Consider the following 19995-nt stretch of genomic DNA (forward strand, 5'->3'; position numbering starts at 1 on the left):
TGTGCATCACAGCCCTGCCTGTTCAGCATCTCAGGCATGGAGCAGTAACTGAGGGAGCCAACAGGGGCAGGGATCCGGCTGCAGTCCCATTCCTCAGGCATTTTACTAAAATCTGAAGGAATACACTTATATTCGCTTGAGATTCACTGCTTGGTACTTGTTCTTGAAGGCACTTACATTCTTTCCTCTAAAGAACTAAACAGAGCTGAGGTACTTAAAACCTGCGAGAGCAGGTGTAGCCTGTGGTCACCATTTACCTGCTAATCCGGTAGTTAAAAGAGACCTGACCCAAGAAATGAGGTGTTTGGTTTATTCTCTGCAGCCTCATGCATATTCAGTCTCATGACTCCCACTCCCAGGAGACTACCCTTATCACCAGATTAAAGAGAAGGGAATAAACCTGTCTTCTGTTGAAGCTGTATCACCACATCTAAAGGAATCCAAGAGCATTTTAAATAGAGAACAAAGGAAGAGAGAGCATGGTTCTCTGTCCTCTGTTAGGACTCTCACTTTAGGGAGAAGACACAGTTATCCTTCTAAAACCTGCATTAATTGTCTCTCAGTTATTCCAGTTTTTATACAATTAACATTAATCCCAAGTGTGGACTCAAAGCCAGTATTCCCACATTGGTCTTAGTAATGCTGCCTAGACGTGTAACTTGTGTTTATTTTTGCTCTCATACTCTCTCTGCCACCCATCCACTCCCAGCTGTCATCTTCACTAACCCATAACAGTGGGAGCATGTATTCAGTTATTCACCAGGACAAACTAATGCTGTTTATTGTAAACTGCCTTCCAGAAAACAGTCCCCCAGCCTGAAATGTCACCCGTGTTCTTTTTCACTGGGTGCCTGACCTTGACTTCAACAGCTCTGTTGAACAAATGAGGCCACCTCACCAAGGCGCCTGGACTGGTCTGTGCCATTAACCCGTATCCATCATAATTGACCAGCAACAAATCCTTGTTGCATGGCATTTAATCAGTCATTTGTTTGTTCTCTCACAAATCATTGGTCTGTTAAAGTAGCTTTGTAATGTTCTGTAGATCACTGCTAGAAATACTCCAATGAGATAAAGTTTTACAAATATCTTTAGATTGTGCGAGCCAAATTAATTCTGGTTTTTGCTAATTTCTGTTTAATCATCATAAGCATCAAGTCACATGCTTTATGGGCTGCTATTACAGACATTCCATTACCTTTTTCACTGAAACTTGCATTCATCAAAACGTGTAATTCTGTCTTTCTTCTTGATAGGGACAACTCATTACTTAACTGCAAGTCTTTTTAATATATCTCTAGCATTCATTTTTGCCATCTAGTTTATTTTCAAGCAGAGATATTATTTCCAGTAAAATGACTGTTGCAGTATGTCTGTTCACAAGCCTCTCTGCAGAATCAAGACACCGTTATGCATAGTACATTAAAATCTTGACCACAGCATTAGAGACAAGGACACATCTTGAAATCTGCGAAATGCCATGGTAAAAGATGAGGCCAGGAAGAAGTTGTGGCTCTGAATCTTCTTCACTCCTGTGAATAGATGCAGTCCTCAAGCGGCCCCATTGCCTGTAATTTACCAAGCTCTACCAGGATGCTCGGCTCTCCCCTTTTCTCAATTAACCTTGAAAAGCTGAGAGATGCTTCCCTGCTGCTTCCCGGATTGCCCCTTAAAACTCCTGCTCTTTGTTGACAGTTACAAAACTACAGTTGCAGTTGGACAATTAACTCTGCTGTAGTTTCTCTCTAATCAGACATTTACACTACACTTTCCCCAGCTACAGCTAATCCAGTGCGCTCCAATTTACTCCCTTTCCCTGCAGAGATTTTCTATTTGATGGAATATGGACATGAAGTTGTTAAGTGGCATTGTTGGCCCTGCTGCTGTGCATTACCCGTGTCCAAGGCTTCTTTTCACTGCTGTTTCTGTGATTCCTGGTTAACTCCAGTTCCTACTTTCCTTCTGGCCTTGCTAGGAATACGTACAAAGTTTTATAGGTTGACATTGGCTTGTGACTGGCAGTTCGGCATCCTCGTTTCCTGATCTACTTCAGTGTTCCTGTTTTTGGTGGTCTTGCAGATGTGCAGCAATGTGGAGGGAAAAATCAAAGGTTCAGTAATAGTCGACATTTAATTATTTCAGAGAAAACACAAGTATTCTGTAGGGAATTTGGAAGTAACGTTCTATAGAACGTGATGTCTGGGGCTCGCCCGTGGCCAGCTCGTGAGATTATAGCTAAAGTAATTCGGTTCTGCGGAACTGACAGCAGTTTGCTGAAACGGTTCTAACTCGTGGCCCAAGGATGGAAGCGGTATTTTTAACAGCTTTTTTTCCCGTCGTTGCCCCCTCGGGGCCTGGCGGGCGGGGGGCTGGTCCGGGGACGGGCATCCCGGCGGGGACCGGGCGCGTCCCCGCCTCCCGCGGCGCTGCGGCAGCGCTCGGGCCGGGGCCGGGGCGGTCAAGGCAGCGAGGACACACACACGCAAGCGGCGGTGCCATCGCCGCTGCCGGTGCCATCCCCGCTCCCTTCTCCTCATCCCTGTTCGCATCCCCGCTCCGCCGCTGCCTCCGAGCGCGCTCCCGGCCCCGCGCGCGCGCTCCCGCGCGCCGGGGGTTGGCGGCGGCGGCGGCGGCGCGCGCGCTCCCGGCTCCTTTTCCTCCGGGGGGAGCGGCGGGGCCGCGCCCGGAGCGCGGCTGAGCGGGGCGCGCTCCCCCCGCGCGCTCCCCCCGCGCGCTCCCGCCTCCCCGCGCGCTCCCTCCGCTCCCGCGCTCCCCCGGGGGCGGCGCGAGGCTGCGGCTGTTCCCGCCGCTCCGCTCCGCTCCTGCGGGAGGGACGGGACGGGAAGGGAAGGGAAGAGAAGGGAGAGCAGAGCGCCGGGGAAGGGGGGTGTCCCTCCCCTCCTCACTGAAGGAATCCGCACCGGTGCGAAGTTGTCGCCCAGAGAACGGCGAGAGGCGCTCGGGCTGCTCAACCTGCTGCTGCCGCCGCCGCTGCTGCTGGTAAATGCTCTTCGCTCGGTACTTGCCGACATGCTCGGGGCTCTCCGCTCCGCTCCGCGCTCGGCAGCAGCGCCCGGAGCCGCAGCGCTCTCGGTCTGTGCCGCTCCTGCCTCCCGCGTCCCCCCCGTGCCGTAATTGCGTTAGCGGAGTTGACAAGTTGGGATGTGGGATGTGTGTGTGTGTGTCTGTGTGTGTGTCACACCCGGGCACTGCGCGGTCCGTGTGCCGGAGCTGGAATTCAGCACTTGGAGAGGTCATTAGTTGCATGAGTTCCAGGGAAGGAGGATTCTCTCTGTGCCTCTGCAATAAGTGCTGCTGCTGCTGCTTTTCTGCCTGTTAATTCTCATCCTTCATCGCTGGTATTTCTGATATTTTCACGGTGTTTTAATTTTGCCTTTGCTCTTTAAGCTGCTTCTTTTAATTAATGTATTTATTTTCTTTCCCCCTTTTCTTCCGGGATTGAAGTACGATGTTGTTATTTATTTTTTCAGTGTTTGCCAACAGTGCGGGAAGGTATCGCTGATTCAGAAACTATTGTCCACAGCGCGTCTCGGTTAGGAACGGGCAGCAATAGGAGAAGGCAGGCATTTGTATTCCGAAAGGGAATTAAAAAAAAAAAAAATCTGCATCATTGCTGCAGGTTTGCAGGAAGCACTAAGGGACGGTGATATTTTGTTGTTGGCAAAGATAATAAACATAGACGCGCTGTGGTGTTTCACGTATAGCCCTGCGATTGAGCTGTTTGGGAATTGGTCTTAATAATAAATTCCAGGCTGTGGAGGCAGAGATTGCTGGCATGTATCACATCCAGTGCTGAGACAATGTACCAGCGTGTGCTCACAGCGGAGCGCGTCCCTGGTAGACCTTACGTGGAGTGGCAGTTTGACAAGATACTGTTTTGTCTCTCGCGTACACCCAAACGGAAATTTAAATAAGGTGCCTTAATGGATGCGAATTGAGCTCTTAACTCTCTATCTCTGAACCAGAGTCCTTTTTCAACTCTTGTTAGGATGCTTGTCTGAACATTTATTTGTAGCAATTTCAGGGGATTTAACAGTACTGATGTCTTAATATGTGCTTTTTATGCCTTTTTTTTTTTTAATCTTCCATGCTTAAGTGTTCTGTCCTTTTAAAAGGCTCAGAATATAATGGCAAATGTTGTCTTTGTGTGTCTGTATCTGTGTGCATAAATATTTATATATTTATGTATAATATTTGGCTTGTACTTGTTCAAATTTACCAAACCTTGTATTACGCAGAGAAAACAGGCATTATAACAGAATTGAAATGCAGGAGCACAGACTTGAAGGAGATTTTGCTTATAAGCTCTAGCTGTATAGTTAAAAGATTATGTAAGATCGAAGACATTCAAAATGCATGTGTCCTAAAGAAGTAAAGTCTAGCCCTAGTAATTTAAGAATATAAAGCTTTACTGACACAATACAGAATGCACTATGTCAATAAGTACGTGTAGCTACCTAACATCCTCACAGAGCACTTTATGGAATTGCTGTTTAAAGTCTGATGGATTTAAACCCAGAGTCTTTTAAGTGCAGAGTTAATTAAAAAGTAGTATCACCTGTTAGTATGGTTACTTCATATAAGTGTAATAGTTAACATTGGCTGTACAGTCTCAAAGCTTTTCTTCAAACTTCAGAGGAATTGAGAGAGGTGATTCTTTCTTCAAGACATTTGAGTTATCATTCAACTGGTGCAGAACTACCATATAGAACGATGACAGGTACTTTTCTAAGGGGTTGATGGAAGTGCTGGGTAAAGTCGATTTTCACAAGGGGCTGACAACCTAAAGATAAGTGACGTTTCTTGCTTTGTCAAGATTTAAAATATATACAAACAATGTATTTAGGCATCATTTTCCTGTGCATTGGCAAATCAGTGACCGGGTTGACAATTCATTTAGCTTGGCCCATGTGCTGAGGTTTCCAGTCGCTGAGTAATAAATAAAAACTAGTCATATATTACACCGATATAGATTGTGTGCTATTCAAAAAGCCAGCTGTGAGAGCTGAGCTTTAATTCATTTTGAGAGGAAAACTTTTTTAGCCGTGATTTCTTAGTGTCCTGGCAACGTGAGAACTCAAAGAAGTATTTTTTAATCCAATTGTTAACAGGCTTGTAGCATGTTTAAAAAAAAAAAAAGTTTTCATCCAGATAATGTTTGAATTTGCATTCTGCTTTTTGAAAAACATTTCTTACTAAGACAGTGCTTATAGAAAACAATAAAATTTTAGTTCTCTACGTGCTTATTTTTTATAGGGATAATGAAAAAATAAAATAATGGTCTTCCTGTGTCATTAGATTTCAACTGCTTGTGTAGCATGGGGAAAATTAACACGTGAACATCACTAGTGATGTTTTCCTGTAATTAGGTTGAACTGTATTTTCATTTTTAATATTTCATACTAAAAGTCAAGACTGCATGAGAAAATAGAGGAGGCGCTTTCTCTTGTTAGGTCACAAAGATTAGCAGTGGTTAATATTGATTTGAGGAGGCTGTTACATTTCTTTGCCTTTTTAAAGAACAGTTTTATTTCTGGTGAAAACAGCCATATATACTTGTCATCTGTGGACATGGCTTTGGTCTATGCCTGTCAAATACTGACATTTTTGTTTCTGCAGTCAAAGAAAATTTCCTGTGAACACTTTTTACTGTTAGAGTAAGTAATGGTGTTATCTGTATTAGTGATTGTGTGCTTAAGATTATTTAGAACAACACAGAAAAGGGAAAATGTTCAGTTCAATCAAGGTCAATGTCTAGACTTTCTTGTCTGAGAGGTCAAACTAAACTGAAGGTCAAATTAGATGGAGACAAAGCTCAAGCCTCTATTAGACCACTCAAGTCAATATACCAATATTTGAAAAGCTGTTTTCTGTTTGTTTGCAGTTTACCATGAATTTAATCCCTCAATCCTTAATGTTTTTGGCAAAAGATGCACTTAGGAGCAGCACCACTGAAGTCCATGCTTAAAGATAAGACCAAAAAAATATTGGGACTCTTCTTTAAACAGTAATGTTTTATATAAATGGATAGTTCTAAAAAGTTTACCCTCCTCTGCCCTGGATCTGTAACAGGAAATACAACCTTAAAATATAAATTAAATTCATTTCTACTAAACTGATTAAGATAAGAGATGTTTTAGTCCCAACTTGCTCTTTCAGAAGGTTAATATTTAATGGAAATGGCAAGTTTTTTTCCAGGCTTTTTTTTTTTTTTAACTATACTTTGCTTACAATTTCACAAGACCTTTACCAGGAAGAACAGTTTTATACAGTGCTTACTGTGCTACAAGAGAAAGGCTGGTTTTGCTGATAATAAAGACATGTAGGACCAGTCTATACTTTGTGACCCAGCCCGGAGCCTTCAGTGCCAACTGGGGGTGACTCATCTTTCTCATTTCTTGCTGCACCAAAAGCTCCTGTACAGTGAGCTCTGAGTTATGGAAGAGGTGGGCTATGAAACATCTCTGGCTGAATCAAAGTTCCAAGCACAGACTGGACCAACTCTGTGTCCTGGTTGTGTCTGTAACCTCCAAGAGCCCCCGTGTCTGATCCTTGCTCAGAGTTGTGGAGCTGAGCGGCTCCAGCGACGTGTAACGTGTTTTCTGCAACACAGTCCCACCTAATCCACATATGGATTTAAAAGATACTTTGGGGCATCCTCTGTTAGCTTAGTTTTGTCTCCCAATTATTGGTCTGTGCTGGGATCTCATAATGCTGGTGGAGTTCAAACACATTGTTTTAAATCCACCTTGCTGACTGGCTCGATATAATCAGGCAGACTTTTCGGATCAGCAGGAAGCGTGCTAAGCTTAGGTATTATTCATTTTTTTTATTTTTTTTTTAAAAATAGATTCTTTTTGGTTGAATTGATTGACGTTCAGTGCCAAATCGTAATAAATTGTCTACTTTCATCTTCATTGCTGAACATTAATAACCTTGTAGTCATCCAAACAGGGATGTAATTATAAGATCTTTAGCAACAAGCCACACAACAGTGAATTACAAACTTGGGTTTAGCTGGGCAGGTTGTGGATGGATACCCAGTGCATGTACTGCCTTACACCAGTGGCTGTATTCAGACACGTTCTGGGTAATAGGGAAACAACTGATTTTAAGTCAGGCTTTCTTTCACTCAGGAACAGGTTTTACAGAAGGTAGATTTTATTCTCTAATTAATGGAAACAGAGTTGCTCTGATCTAGGGTGGTTTGGCTTTGGGGATTGTTTTGTTTTATGTTCTCTTGCATTGAGTTTGTATTTTTTTTTTTCAGCTATGCCTGTCAAGTAGTATGGGGAAATTAAGAGCAGGGTATCACCCATTTTGGTTTTGGATAATGGGGTCCTCATTGTAGTTTTCTTCTGAAGAAACTTCTTGGCCAAAACAGTAACTGTAACCCTTCAGAACTACAAATAGGTGTTAAAATTATATAAAAAAATATATAAGTAGCTGCTCTTGAAGGATTTTCGTAGTAGTTTAGGGCACACTGTAGCTGCCTTTATCTTTAGTAGCAGCATTTAAAGCCTCTGGTTGGTCTCAGTCTTCCAGATTTATCTGTTGTTTCTGAGCCCACACAGGCAAGGAAAGGCTCATTCAGAGGGGTGTGTGAGCCTATGAAAATCATTAACTTTTCCTAAACAACTGAATTAGAAGTGTTGGTTCTGTTGTGGTTTTGGGTGGCTCTGTACAGTGCTACATGTCAGCTGTTGTAGGAAAATGTAAGTTTAAGAGGTGTAAGTCAGTAGAAAAAATAAAAATTCTGTTATGAAGCCATTGCTACAGAGGAATATGAATATGAGCTTACATGTAAACCAGTAAAATATAGAAAGTCCTAGTAAATAAAAACAATGGATTTGTCCAAAGCTTTCTGTGAGTGTAATTGCCTAGTGACTTTTTAAACTTTAAAAAAACCCCAAAAAATAAGTTTTCCTAATATTGTGCTCCAACATTGTACCACACACTAAAACAATGATAAGCACCTTTTTCAACAATAACAACAACAACAAAAAGTTGAATATTTAGAAAGGCAGAATACCAGATGTTGAAATAGAAGAATGACACTAAAGAAAATCTTCTTGATCTTGGAAATAAAGTTCACTTCACTTGCTTCGCTCACTTTGCCAATGCTACAGGAAACACTGTGTTTGAATCAGATGCTGGAGGGAAAATGAGGCATTAGTTTTACATCAATTGAAATAAAGTAGCAAAGGTAAATATTAAATGCATCATAGTGTATAAAAAGACATTGCCTAGGGCGGAATGTTATGCACTTCAAACTTGCAACATTAAATGAGTTTTCTGAAATAAATTAAAACAAGTGATATGCAGTTCTGCTGTCACTGTGTAATACCTACGTTGACCATTACTAAAGAATTAGGCATTTAAAGAAAATGACTTTCCATCTTAATTCGTATTTCCATAGGTCACAGAGTTGGATGTGCATGTGCAGGCTGTTGGTGCATCTGGGTTTGGTTCTGTGCTTAGGGACATTCAGAAAGTTGTGGTCTGTCAAGAGTATAGTCTGGAACACAGAACTTTCTCTTAAGGGGTGTTTTCTTGTCAGGGTATTTCTTCTGACTTTGCGTAGTTCTGACACAGAGAAAATGTTTTTACATTGTCTGTGGTTTTTGAGAGGGTGAACTATGTCTGGTATTCTAGTTTGCATGAGAAAGTGCAAATGTGTACATCCACAAAAACATAAGCCCTAAAAGGATAGGGAAATAGTTTTCTTTCTTACTTCAAATAGCTGACTGAACACTAAATTAAAAGGGATTATTATTAAGTCTAGCAGAAAAAATTAATATTTTTTCAGACCCCTTCCAACCAAGGTAAAGTTTTAGACAAATCTTACTTTATAAGAGAATATTTGAATGAGTTGAAACTTGATACATGTAACTACATCTGTAAGTAAACACAACAGTACCATGGAAGTGGATTATCAATTTTAATAACTTTGTAACAGTTTGATTTGTCCATGGTGTTTATATTACCTGTGTACAGTTACATAAAACATGATTGAGCTTATGTACACATTTGTGTGACTCATGGAGGTCTGCCAGTAACGAAGATACAGAAAATTCCCATAGTGAATGGCTTCCATCAGTTTTGGGAACATGTGGTCTAAATATCAGCTAAAGAACACTGGAAAAAAACTGTTAAGGGAAGTGCTAAATGTGCAGATTGCTATTGGAAGTGAAGCAATAGAGAACAGGTTTTTAAAGAAAGTTGACTGTTTAGAGCTAAGTGGGTGCCTATAAGAGGATCAAAACTTCCCATTAGCTGTACTCTAAGATCAATTCTCTATGTCCCTCAGGACTTTGTCTTGCATCTCTGGCTGTGGAAAATCCTTGAGAAAAGAACCTGCATCTAGGTATTTCAGTTAAGGCACCTGAAATAAATGTGTGTGTTTGGTAGTTGAGTCGAGTCTTTTCAGGAAAGATTTATGAGAAGTAGATGGTCAGGTAGATTATTAATAATCTAAAAGCAAGATACAGTAACAAAGATTTGTGTATAGCCTTGGCCACAAAAGGAACTAAACCTTTTTTGCTTTTCAGAGAAGTCAGCTGGCTTTACTTGTCTCCCTGCATAGGGACTAACCTAAATCTTCTCTTTTTCCCTTTCTCTCCAGCTGCTTGTTGTGGGCACAGAGCAGTGAGAGGAAAGTCTTCGTGCAGTGCTAAATTTGGAAGTCACAGCTTTACTAACCAATACCGAAGTATGTGGTATTCCAGTGCAAATCTTAGCTGACACCAATGGCCTCAGCAATGGAATAAAGAATAAGCTGTGCAGCTGTCTTTTCTTTCAGCTTTCCTACCTGCTAAGGAATGCTGACTGAAATCCAGAACATTGTCACCTTCTGTATTCTGTGCAACCTGCTTGAGGTTGAGAGATGACATGAGAGTGGAGCTGCACAGAACGAATCATTTCAGAATCATGACAGTGGTCAGGACCAGTGCTGAAATGGTTCCCTGTGCAGCAGAACTCGCTGCAGCATTTTTCTAGGCAATCAGAGTCACAATTTTTTCAGTATTCCTTTTAAGACAGTCCCCCTGCAAGGTGGAAATATCTTCATCGTACTTTGTTTCACCACTGCAGGGCAAAGGAGAGACATAGTCTTTCTGAGATAATGACATGGATAACCAACATGTCTTCCACTGGTAACTAATCTTACCATCACAGAGAAAAGCTGAAATAGTGAATCCTCAGTGGATCACTGTCATCTCTCTCTTCCTCCTGCTCCTTTTGAATCATTCCCTAGCAAGGTGCTACCCCTTGCTTCAGGAGCATGGTACAAACAGCAGTTTGTTTTCCTCTGGGGCACGAAGAGGGGTAGCAGGAGAAAAATTCAGTAACCTGAATATTGCCTCCCCTGCCCTGGGGGGTGTCTTTTCTCTTTCCAAATTCTGCTCGTGGCCTTTGGCTCCCCCACTGCATTGCTGTGACTGGGGTGAGTGCCTGTGAGACCTCGAGCCCCGGGTTCTGCCTCGCAGCAGTGAGGGAAGAGCTGGCAGCTCCTCCTGGTGTTGTGTTCCTTGTTGTATTACCAGTGAGGATTATTAACTAATGAGTTGAATGAGAGAGACCTTTCCCTTGGCTTTCACAAGCAGCTGTCACTGCTGGAGAGAAGAAGTGGCGAGAGGTGAGTAGAACCTGTGGATTGCCTGTGGAGTATTTATTCTTCTACTGAAGCTCTAATTACCTAACTGCAACTCTTCTTCCATCTCACCAGCGATCCCAGGGGCCTCCATAGGTTCCTATAGTTCAGCTGGCATTCTGTATCAGCTACCTTCAGGCTTAAATTGCTTTTCTTTTTCCTTTAAAGGAGCAGTAATCACTTCCCCCTGTGTTTCTCAGTCCAAAATATAAACCCTTAATAGATTGCTCTTTTACAGAGCAGCTTATGCATTTCCTCCACGCCTGTCACTCTGCCCATAACCTTCATTGACTGGGAATCTTGGAGTTTATACATTGCCTGTTCGTAGATCTTGAACTTGCTGTGTGTTACAAGATTAAGATTTATAATTGTACCCCAGTTAGTTTAAGGCCAGCTTTTGGATGACCTTTTCCCTTTGCACAGGGTTCTGGGATAGAGCAGCATCACTCCATTTGCCTCAGCATCTTCTTGGGGAAAGTAAGAATTAGGATTCTGTTGCTACTCCCAACATGGATGGTCGTTCCCTTCTTCCCTGATGACTTCTTGCAAAGGAGACAGTCTTTTTCATTCCTTTGCTCTTACAGAAGAGAAGCAGTGTGAGGTGTGGGATTTAGATCCTTTGCAAAGGTGCTATGATTGCTGCTTTGTTCTGCCTCCATTTGCCAAAGGTTTTCCATCGAGCCCTGGATACAAAAGAGCCTCTGATTATTGAAAATTTCCTGGCCCCTGGAATGGAGTGTTAGAAGTCTGATGTATAGTCAGAGTGGGTTAGTCCTAGTGAGACTGAAACCTGGTGGATATTCAGAAAATCTTTAAGCAGTTTTCATGAAAACAAGTAATTCATTCCTATGAATTTTAGTAGTGTCCTTAAATTTGTGACATAAAAATACTTTGATATAATGACAGCTAAGCCTGAATTAGCTGTGTTTGACTGCAAGGGTCTGATCCTGCAAATAGTCATTATTGTCCTGCTGTTGCTCAAATGACTCTGAGAAAGGATCACCTGCTTAAGGCAACCTCTTCTAGAACATGTTTTTCCCATTGCTATCAATTTGGAGTTTAGTTTAATTGATACATTTGAAAGAAGGACACTTAAAAGATGGTTGCATGTTCCTTCAATTTTGCTAATGAAATGCTGTTTTGTACTTAGTAGGCCATAATATTGGCACAGCAGAACCTATAATTTATAGCTAGCAGGTATTATTTTCAAACTAAGCAACAATAAACATATATATGATCTTGAATTTGTGGCAGTGATTGCAATGATTTAGGATCAAGCCTTGCTTATACATGCTACTGTTTTAGCTGGGTAGGGAGGGTAGCTTCTTGTTTCTAAGTGTTTCTCTTTAAAGAAAAGGGGAAAAAAAATGAGGCTTGGCACCACACATTACAAAAAGAATTGCTGAGGTTAAAGAAAAAGGTACTCAATACCTGGTTTGAGATTGCTTTCCATTTAGGCAGTGCAAGCAGAAGTAAAACCAGGGACTCTCTTGTATTGAAGAGCAGCTGTGTGTTACTCCATCTGTGTCTCACCTTGTTTGCAGAGAAGGATATTGGCAGGCCTGGCAGGTGGAAGGGACTGTGCTGTTTCCTGGGTCCAGGTAGTGAGCTAGCAAAACTGTGGATTAAAAAATTTCTTGCTGTCTTCCTTCTGATGTCACTTATCTGCTCTGCATTTAACTCTGGCACACAGTATTTAAAGCTCCATGACCAAGGGTTATTTGACTTAGTTCAGTTGGTTCATGAATATTTTTGGACTGATTTGCTATGAATGGGTCTGTCTGTGTCAGAAGTCATGGTAGGCATGTCCTTGTGAATTTTAAAATAATGCTTTCTGTGTCAGGTGGTTGAGTGGTGAATTTATCACCTTTATGCCATGACCTTAAAAGGAATCTCTTTGATTGGATGGGGGTCTGTTTTCTCTCTTCCAACTTCCTTTCTCCCCATTCCCTACCCTGCTCCCCTCAGTCATTGCTGGGGAAGGTTTTACAGGTACAGTTTAAAGTTTGTAGTTGAGTAATTATTGCCAGTAGTTGCGTGTGTACTTGGTGCCATTTCTTCTGTGTGTATGAAATCTTATTTGTGTCCATTACCAGCAGATTATAGCTAAATGCTGAATGTTCTGAATTGATGTTTATTTCCACTTTGCTTACTTTGGAAGTCCACAGAGCTATTTATTCATTTCTCTACTTAGCAGTTATTCAACATATCAGTTTGCTCACAGAGTAAATCTGTAATAGCTTTTTGTATTATGGAAAACAATCCTTCCTTGAGTAGGGAAGCAGTGGTGCAGGATAAGCAAATGCACTGAAAAATAAGTTTATTCTCCACTTAGAAAAAGGGCTGTTGCAGTCCTGCAGATAAGGGTCTGGATCTGTTGCCTCTGAGTTCACCCACTCAGTTTACAAACTGTGCTTTCCTTCCAGCCCTCCCATAGTATGTTCATTTGGGAACTGGATTTACTGCCTTGTGGAAAGATGTGTGTCTTCGGGTTTGCTAATTGCACACCTTTTGCCATTGTGATTTTTTTTTTTCTTTTTAATTGCAAATGTTTCAATTAGAAAGTGTTTTGGAAGATGATAGAAGTTGGATGAGGTTCCAGTAGCGTAGGAGGGAAAGGAAAATTAATCCAATTTTTAATTTCAGATAAACAGCTTTATTATAGAGGCTATCTTGTCCCTTTGTGATTAGTCTGAACATGGACAAGAGTCTTTTGAAAAAACTAAACTGTCTGTATTTTATTGGAAATACATGGCAGGTAGATGGCCTGTTCACTCACTGCTTTTAGCACATTATGGGACCATATTCTTCTTTCAGTCACCAAGCTCAGGTTTGGTGGAATAATGAATGCCCAGTTTAGCCCTTCTCTTTAAAATTCTGAAGGCTGGGATCCTTTGGTGGGCAGGGTGGATGCACCTCACTGCTGCCCATGACTGTGCCACAGAGGTGCCAGAAGCAGCTGTGCCTCTCCCAAATTAAAACTGGAGGGCAGTACTAAAATCCCACTGTCATCCCGTTTCCCATTTCCTTGCCATCTCATAAGTCCCATGCTGACTAAAAGCTGAAATTCTGGAACACAAGAGCTGAGCTTGTCTTAACTCCTGGGACACACCTGGTGAGGACTATTTCAGTCTTCTCATACTCCTCAATCCATTATCCCTGTGAATAATGGAATGCAGTGGCTCACAGTGGAATACAGTGTCTCAATGGGAAACATGTTTTTGGGAAAACTGAGTAACTTAGATCATGGAGCTGCCTGCTTTTCTTAAGTGGTTTATTTATAGCTGTGCCTAAGTCTGTTGTATGTGAGTTATTCAAGACTTTGCAAGATGAATTTGCAGACAGTAGCTTCTTTCACCACGAGAGAGACTTTCTTTCCCCTCCCCTTTGTTGAGTCTGTGTGTTACAGTTAAAGCTTGTTTTCCTCTGTTATCCTCTCTTTTTAATGCTGTGACTTATAATGGCAAAGACATTATGCCTACATAGACACATAGCCAGAAAAGGAACTCTTAACCTGGCTGCTCAGTTCCCAGCTACTATTTCAACAGCCTTTGAGTTCTGTTCATCTTAGTTTTGAGGTCCACAGGACTTCTCCTCAGGCCTTCTCATCTTTCTGTTTTCCCACTTTGTGGCAGGAATTCCAGCCCAGAAAGATTATTTGTTCTTTACCACAGCTGGCACAGTGCTTCACTTCATGTGCACTTTGAACAGCTCTCCTCTCCCTCTGGACTCCTTTAAAGCTTTCACCAAGTGAGATTGAGGTTAGAAATTAGAGAAAACAAATAAAACCCAAACCCCAAATCCCCTTTCGGATTATAAGAATAGTAAAGCATAGTATATCTGCAGTGGCTGTGAAATCCTCACTATTAGTGATATTACAGTCCAGACTGGCCAGCCATCCATCTGGGATGATAACATTACCATTGATACTGGCCTGCACTTGGGGACAGATTAGACAACTTTGCAGTGGGCATCGCTCCCAGCCTTATTTTTCTGCAGTGTACTGGACTAGCACTTTATAATAGAGATAGGTGGATTTAAAGAGATGTCTGCCAAAACCCCTCCAACTTTTTTCGAGCTGTGTTTCTTAGAAATTGAATATATTTCTCAAGTGACTGAACTGGAGTTTTGAGTTAGGACAGCTGAAAATTTGGATAGTTAGAGAATGGTAACAATTTTGCTCCTGGATACAAAAATCCTTGCTGTGACAAGGTGGGATATTGTGTTGCTTCTGTTAAACTGGGTTTTTTCCTTTTCAGGCTTCCTGTCTAAGCAAGCCCTTAATGTATGGAAAGAGGCTAAGATCATAAGATAGCTGTTTTGCTGAGCTGTTCTGTACGTGCTGCAGCAACCTTTTAACTCCATAGTTGAAATTTTGCACTAATAACTATTTGTATATTCCAGACAATTCATTCAGCATCATGTGCCCTTAGAACAACATCCAGATAACTAGTGAGACTTCATCAAATACCATGGAAAGAAAAGGAAAGTGTCCTTATTTGGTAAATGTGAGGAATAAAAGCACAGAAAAGTAGAACATGATTTACATCATACAGAGATTCTGTGAGGAGAGGATAATGGTAGCAAAGTCTTCATGGTAGTCCCTAGAACACACATGAAATAGAGCAAGATGAAAGACTGGGGCTATAATGGCTTTGTGAGGGAATGCCCTGCCTCTCTCCTTGTTTCCCTGTATTGCATCAGTACTGATCTTTTTAAATGTGGAAATAGGTGCCCTCTGTGACTACTGCTGTATCAGTACTGCAGAATGGCTCCTTGAACTCTGAATTCCACTGAGGTATCCCCGGATGCCCCAGATACTATTGAGGCTTTCCTTGGAAAACAAAATGGCTCAGAAAAAACGACCGATTTTTCAAGGCTGGCATAACCTTCCTGCATATTTTTCTAATATAAAGTGCAGTAGAATTAGCAAGTAAAATATTGAATATTGTCTCTTTTAATGCTACCCTTTGAAATTAATGGTAATGATGATTCCCCAGTTTGGGGAACGTGATAGTGGCTTTCTAGTGACTAATAGCTTCAGTCAGTAATGTAATAGATTTCTGCAACATGATAATGAAGAAAATTCTAATGAAGGTCACATAGCAAATGGTTACTGAATTGTTCCTTCTAAAAATCTTTCAAACTTTGCAATAATTTCTTCAGGTTTTGTTAAGCGGGCTTTTTAACCCCTGATGACAGAGCTGTGATCATTGCAGATATTTCAGTGATTTTGTGGGAAGAACAGACCTGGTCTATCAGGCTCTTGAAGAAAATTGAGGCTGCTTAGCTTGATGCATGATGTCAAAGTCCAGTTGGGTTTTCAGACTTGTTAGGTGACACAGCATTGTCGAACCTGACAGTGAAAACAGGGCTGTGTGAAGTCTCATTTTTGCTGTTTTTCTCACTGGTTGAGCAGCCATCCTGGATAACCTGATGGCAAGTTGCAAGTGAATATATCGCTATGGAACTACAAAAGTTTTTAGTTGGTACTGTTTTTGATTTGGATTAATGGATGAGGCTTTTCATGTTACACATGTAGAGGACTTTTACAAGGGCATTGGAAGGAATGTGTCGTGTCTTGTAAACAATCTTGTAAAGGCATTTCTGAATTGTGGCTAAAATCAAATGTGTTACTGTAGAATATTTTTTCCTCATTTGCATTTGTGAATCATTCATCTGTTTATCATCAGCCAGTGATATTTCTGTAGTGAGTTTCCGTTAGCTATCTACAAAATAATTTCTTTTTGTGCAGCAGACTGATTCTTATTCTGGCCTAGTTATGCTGGAATTGCAGGATCATTAAGGCTGGAAAAGACCTCCAAGATCGAGTCACGCTCCTAACCCAGCACCACTGAGTTCACAGCTAAACCATGTCCCCAGGTGCCACATCTACATGTCTTCTAAATACCCCCAGGGATGGTGATTCCACCACTTCCCTGGGCAGCCTGTTCTAATGCCTGACTGCCCTTTCTGTGCAGAAATCTGTCCTCATATCCAACTGACACCTCCCCCTGGCACAACCTGAGGTCATTTCGTCTCATCCTATTGCTTGTTACTTGGGAGACGAGCTTTCACTTGTCCACAACCTCCTTTCACCATCCTTTTCTCCAGGCTGAGCCCCCCCAGCTCCCTCGGCTGCTCCTTGTAGGACTGACCCTCCAGACCCTTCACCAGCTCCATTGCCCTTCCCTGGACACATTCCAGCCCTTCAATGTCTTTCCTGCCATAAGAAGCCCAGAAGTGGGCACAGCACTCCAGGTGTGGCCTCACCAGTGCTGAATACAGAGGGACAATCCCTGCCCTGGTCCTGCTGGCCACACTATTCCTGGTACAGGCCACGTGCCCTTGGCCTTCTCGCCCACCTGGGCACGCTCTGGCTCATGTTCAGCCACTGTCAACCAGCACTCCCGGGTCCTTCCCCTCTGGGCACTTTCCAGCCACTGTTCCCCCAGCCTGGAGCACTTTAGGGGGTTGTTGTGACCCAAGGGCAGGACTCAGCACTTCACCTTATTGGACCTCACACCACTGGCCTCAGCCCATGGATCCTGCCCGTCCAGATCCCTCTGCAGACCCTGCCTACCTTCAGAAATATTAGATGACTGTGATTATTTCTCTGAGAGAAAGTAAACACAAAATAAGAATTTAAAAAAAAAAGATCTTAAATCTACAAGTATTGAAAGAAAGATTATGAACTGCCTTTTCCTGTGAATCAGTAGTTTAAAGTCAGGGTAATCCTACAAAAATATAGTTCAAGTTAAGAATTGGCAGACAATTTTACATAAAACCCTTCCTGCTCAGAATGTGTTTTGGAAAAAGCACAATACCATGTAGGCTGTTATTTTGTTCCTGTGTTGAGATAAATTTGTTTAACTTTTGGAAGGATGTGCATGTATACATACAATTTCCTTCAAAGAAAAAGGGAGTGTGGGAAGTTTCTGATTACTGGTCCTGACTTTCTCTTCCATCTTCATGGAAACAAATTTGATTTAAGAGGAGGTATTAACTACAGAATTATTACTGAATTAAATAATTCCTATCATGTCTATTGAGCTTTTTCATACCAAAATATTGCTTCCTAGTTTGAGATTAGTATCTGAAAACTGGAAAGGAATACAGTTACTTTATTTTTTTCAAAAGACCCTAAATCTTCATCACATACTGAAAGGCTTCTAATGGCTGATCTGAAAAAAAATAATTTTTATTCAATGTATTGGGGAAGGGGATTTATACCTTATTTCCAAATATAAAATAAAATCACAATATAGTACAAGGTATATATACTGTACTTGACTGTACTGCACATTCATAATATTGTTTTAAGATTAAGTTTTTTCAAATTAAAAATAAAGTTTAGAACTGCTGTGGAAAAAATATATCTGCATGTACTTCATTATGTTTCATTTCACTCCTATAGCAAAACTAGGCAAATAAATACATGCAATCTGCAGGTCTTAAATAAATTGACTATGTCAGAGAATTAAAAAAGCCCCCACCTTCTTAAAGCTTTATTAATTTATTTGCTCATTTTCTAAAACATTTCTCTCTTTAATTTGCTTCTCTGTTACACTTTCACAATATGCATTTTTGGGGCAAAACAGATTTCTCATACATCTTCAGTGTAGCGATCATTTCTGTGCAGTGATTGTTAAATCCTTGATTATGTTGTGAGGAAAAATGTAATGAAGTTATTTAGTACCTTTTTTGAGGAGGAATAGCTGTAGTGTTCTTAATATGTTCAGTGTGGTGCTTATGGAGCTTACTAGATAAGATGTAAAGCAGGAAATTTGTATATTGTTCAGCTGCTGCGGGGAAGGTGACAAATGTGTAGCTGTTGCTTGGTGTGTTTGATTCTCGCCACGCAGAGTGACAGGAATGCAGGTTAGAGGGCACAGAGTTAATGGTCCTGCTGGCTCTGAATTGGTTATGGTCCTAATCTCTGTGATTTCTCTTGTCTGTGATGCAGAAAACTAGAGAACGTGTGTTGTCTGTTGAGCAGCTCCCACTGCTGCCTGATGACCAAGGCATGTCAAAACCAATTGTATAACATGGGGTCATTATCTGAGATTTACCTTTCGGTGCAGCCTGAGCCAGGCCTGGGTGTTGGCAGAGCTGCCTGGGTCAGTTCTGTGTGACAGCAGCATTCACTTCAGTTTAGTCTCTGTTGCCTTTGTAATACACGCCCTTTATAAGAGAAATGCCTGCCATACTGGAGGTCCAGCCCTCTAATGGGTTTATGATATGAATCCTAGAATCTTTAAGGTTGGAAAAGACCTCCAAGATCATCGAGTCCAACCTTTGACTGATCACCACCTTGTCAAGTAAAACACTGAGTGCCATGTCCGGTCGTTCCTTGAACACCTCCAGGGATGGTGACTCTGCCACCTCCCTGGCCAGACTGTTCCAATGCCTGACCCCCGTTTTCAGTGAAGAAATTCCTCCTGAAGTCCAGCCTGAACCTCCCCTGGCACAGCTTGAGGCCGTTCCTTTTGTCCTGTCCCTTGTTACCTGGGGGCAGAGCCCAACCCCTCCCTGGCTCCATCCTCCTGTCAGGGAGATGTAGAGAGTCAGAAGATCCTCCCTGAGCCTCTTTTTATCAAGGCTGAACAATCCCAGCTCCATCAGCCACCCCTCATCAGATTTACTCTCTAAAGCAGAAGTACTGAGTGAATGAATTATGCTGGATCAGAAGGGTAGGAATCCTTAGATTTGCTATTGGGGTGAGTTGTTTTCTCCTCACACTTTGATGCAGTGGTGCTGTCCATCATCATCATCATCATCATGCTGTTGGTATGGTACCCTGTATGAGAAATTAAAAGAGTGGATGCCTAATACCTAAGAACAGATTTTTCATTTTGTAATCTGTGACAAGCAACCAGAACGTGAGAAAACATGATGGCCTTTCTGCTTCAGACATATCTGTCTGTCTAGGGCTGAGTACATTGTCAAAGACAGCAGCCAGTGCAGATAAAGTACATGTGATATTAGATACACGGGGATATGCCTGTGCATCTCCAAATTAGATGTATGAAGTATTGTGAGTGAAGTTTTTTAACTGAAGTGTGTTGTCACAGGTCTCACTTGCACAGTTTATGAACTTTCATCTCAGTGTACTGGCACTTTGAATTCTGGGCTTGTCCAAGCTGCCTGGAATAGTGAAGCAAGGTTTATTCCATTATTCTCATTGCCATATTCTCTGGGAGTGGACTTTTCATTTATTGCAGGTTCTTAGAAGTGAAATATTGAAGCCCAGGTAGTTGTACTCTGATACCTTTCCAGAGCTGAAAATTCAGGCTTCTCGTTAGCCATGATTTCTCTCTCAC

The 19995-nt window shown here is 41.7% G+C and overlaps 1 protein-coding gene across 6 annotated transcripts in view; it reads left to right on the plus strand.

Annotated features, from left to right (window-relative positions):
• TENM2 (teneurin transmembrane protein 2) overlaps positions 1 to 19995 on the plus strand; it is a 900957-nt gene that overhangs the window by 271839 nt on the left and 609123 nt on the right. Inside the window, exon 1 of one of the 6 annotated variants that reach the window (XM_017825632.1) lies at positions 2868 to 3000. The exons of the other annotated variants lie outside the window; for them this stretch is intronic. The gene's annotated coding sequence lies outside the window, so the exon portion shown is untranslated. Of the gene's footprint in view, positions 1 to 2867; positions 3001 to 19995 lie in introns of those variants that run through there. 6 annotated transcript variants of the gene reach the window in all.

This window comes from Lepidothrix coronata, unplaced genomic scaffold (assembly GCF_001604755.1).
Source record: "Lepidothrix coronata isolate B3197 unplaced genomic scaffold, Lepidothrix_coronata-1.0 Scaffold121, whole genome shotgun sequence".
NCBI classification, from domain to species: Eukaryota; Metazoa; Chordata; class Aves; order Passeriformes; family Pipridae; genus Lepidothrix; species Lepidothrix coronata.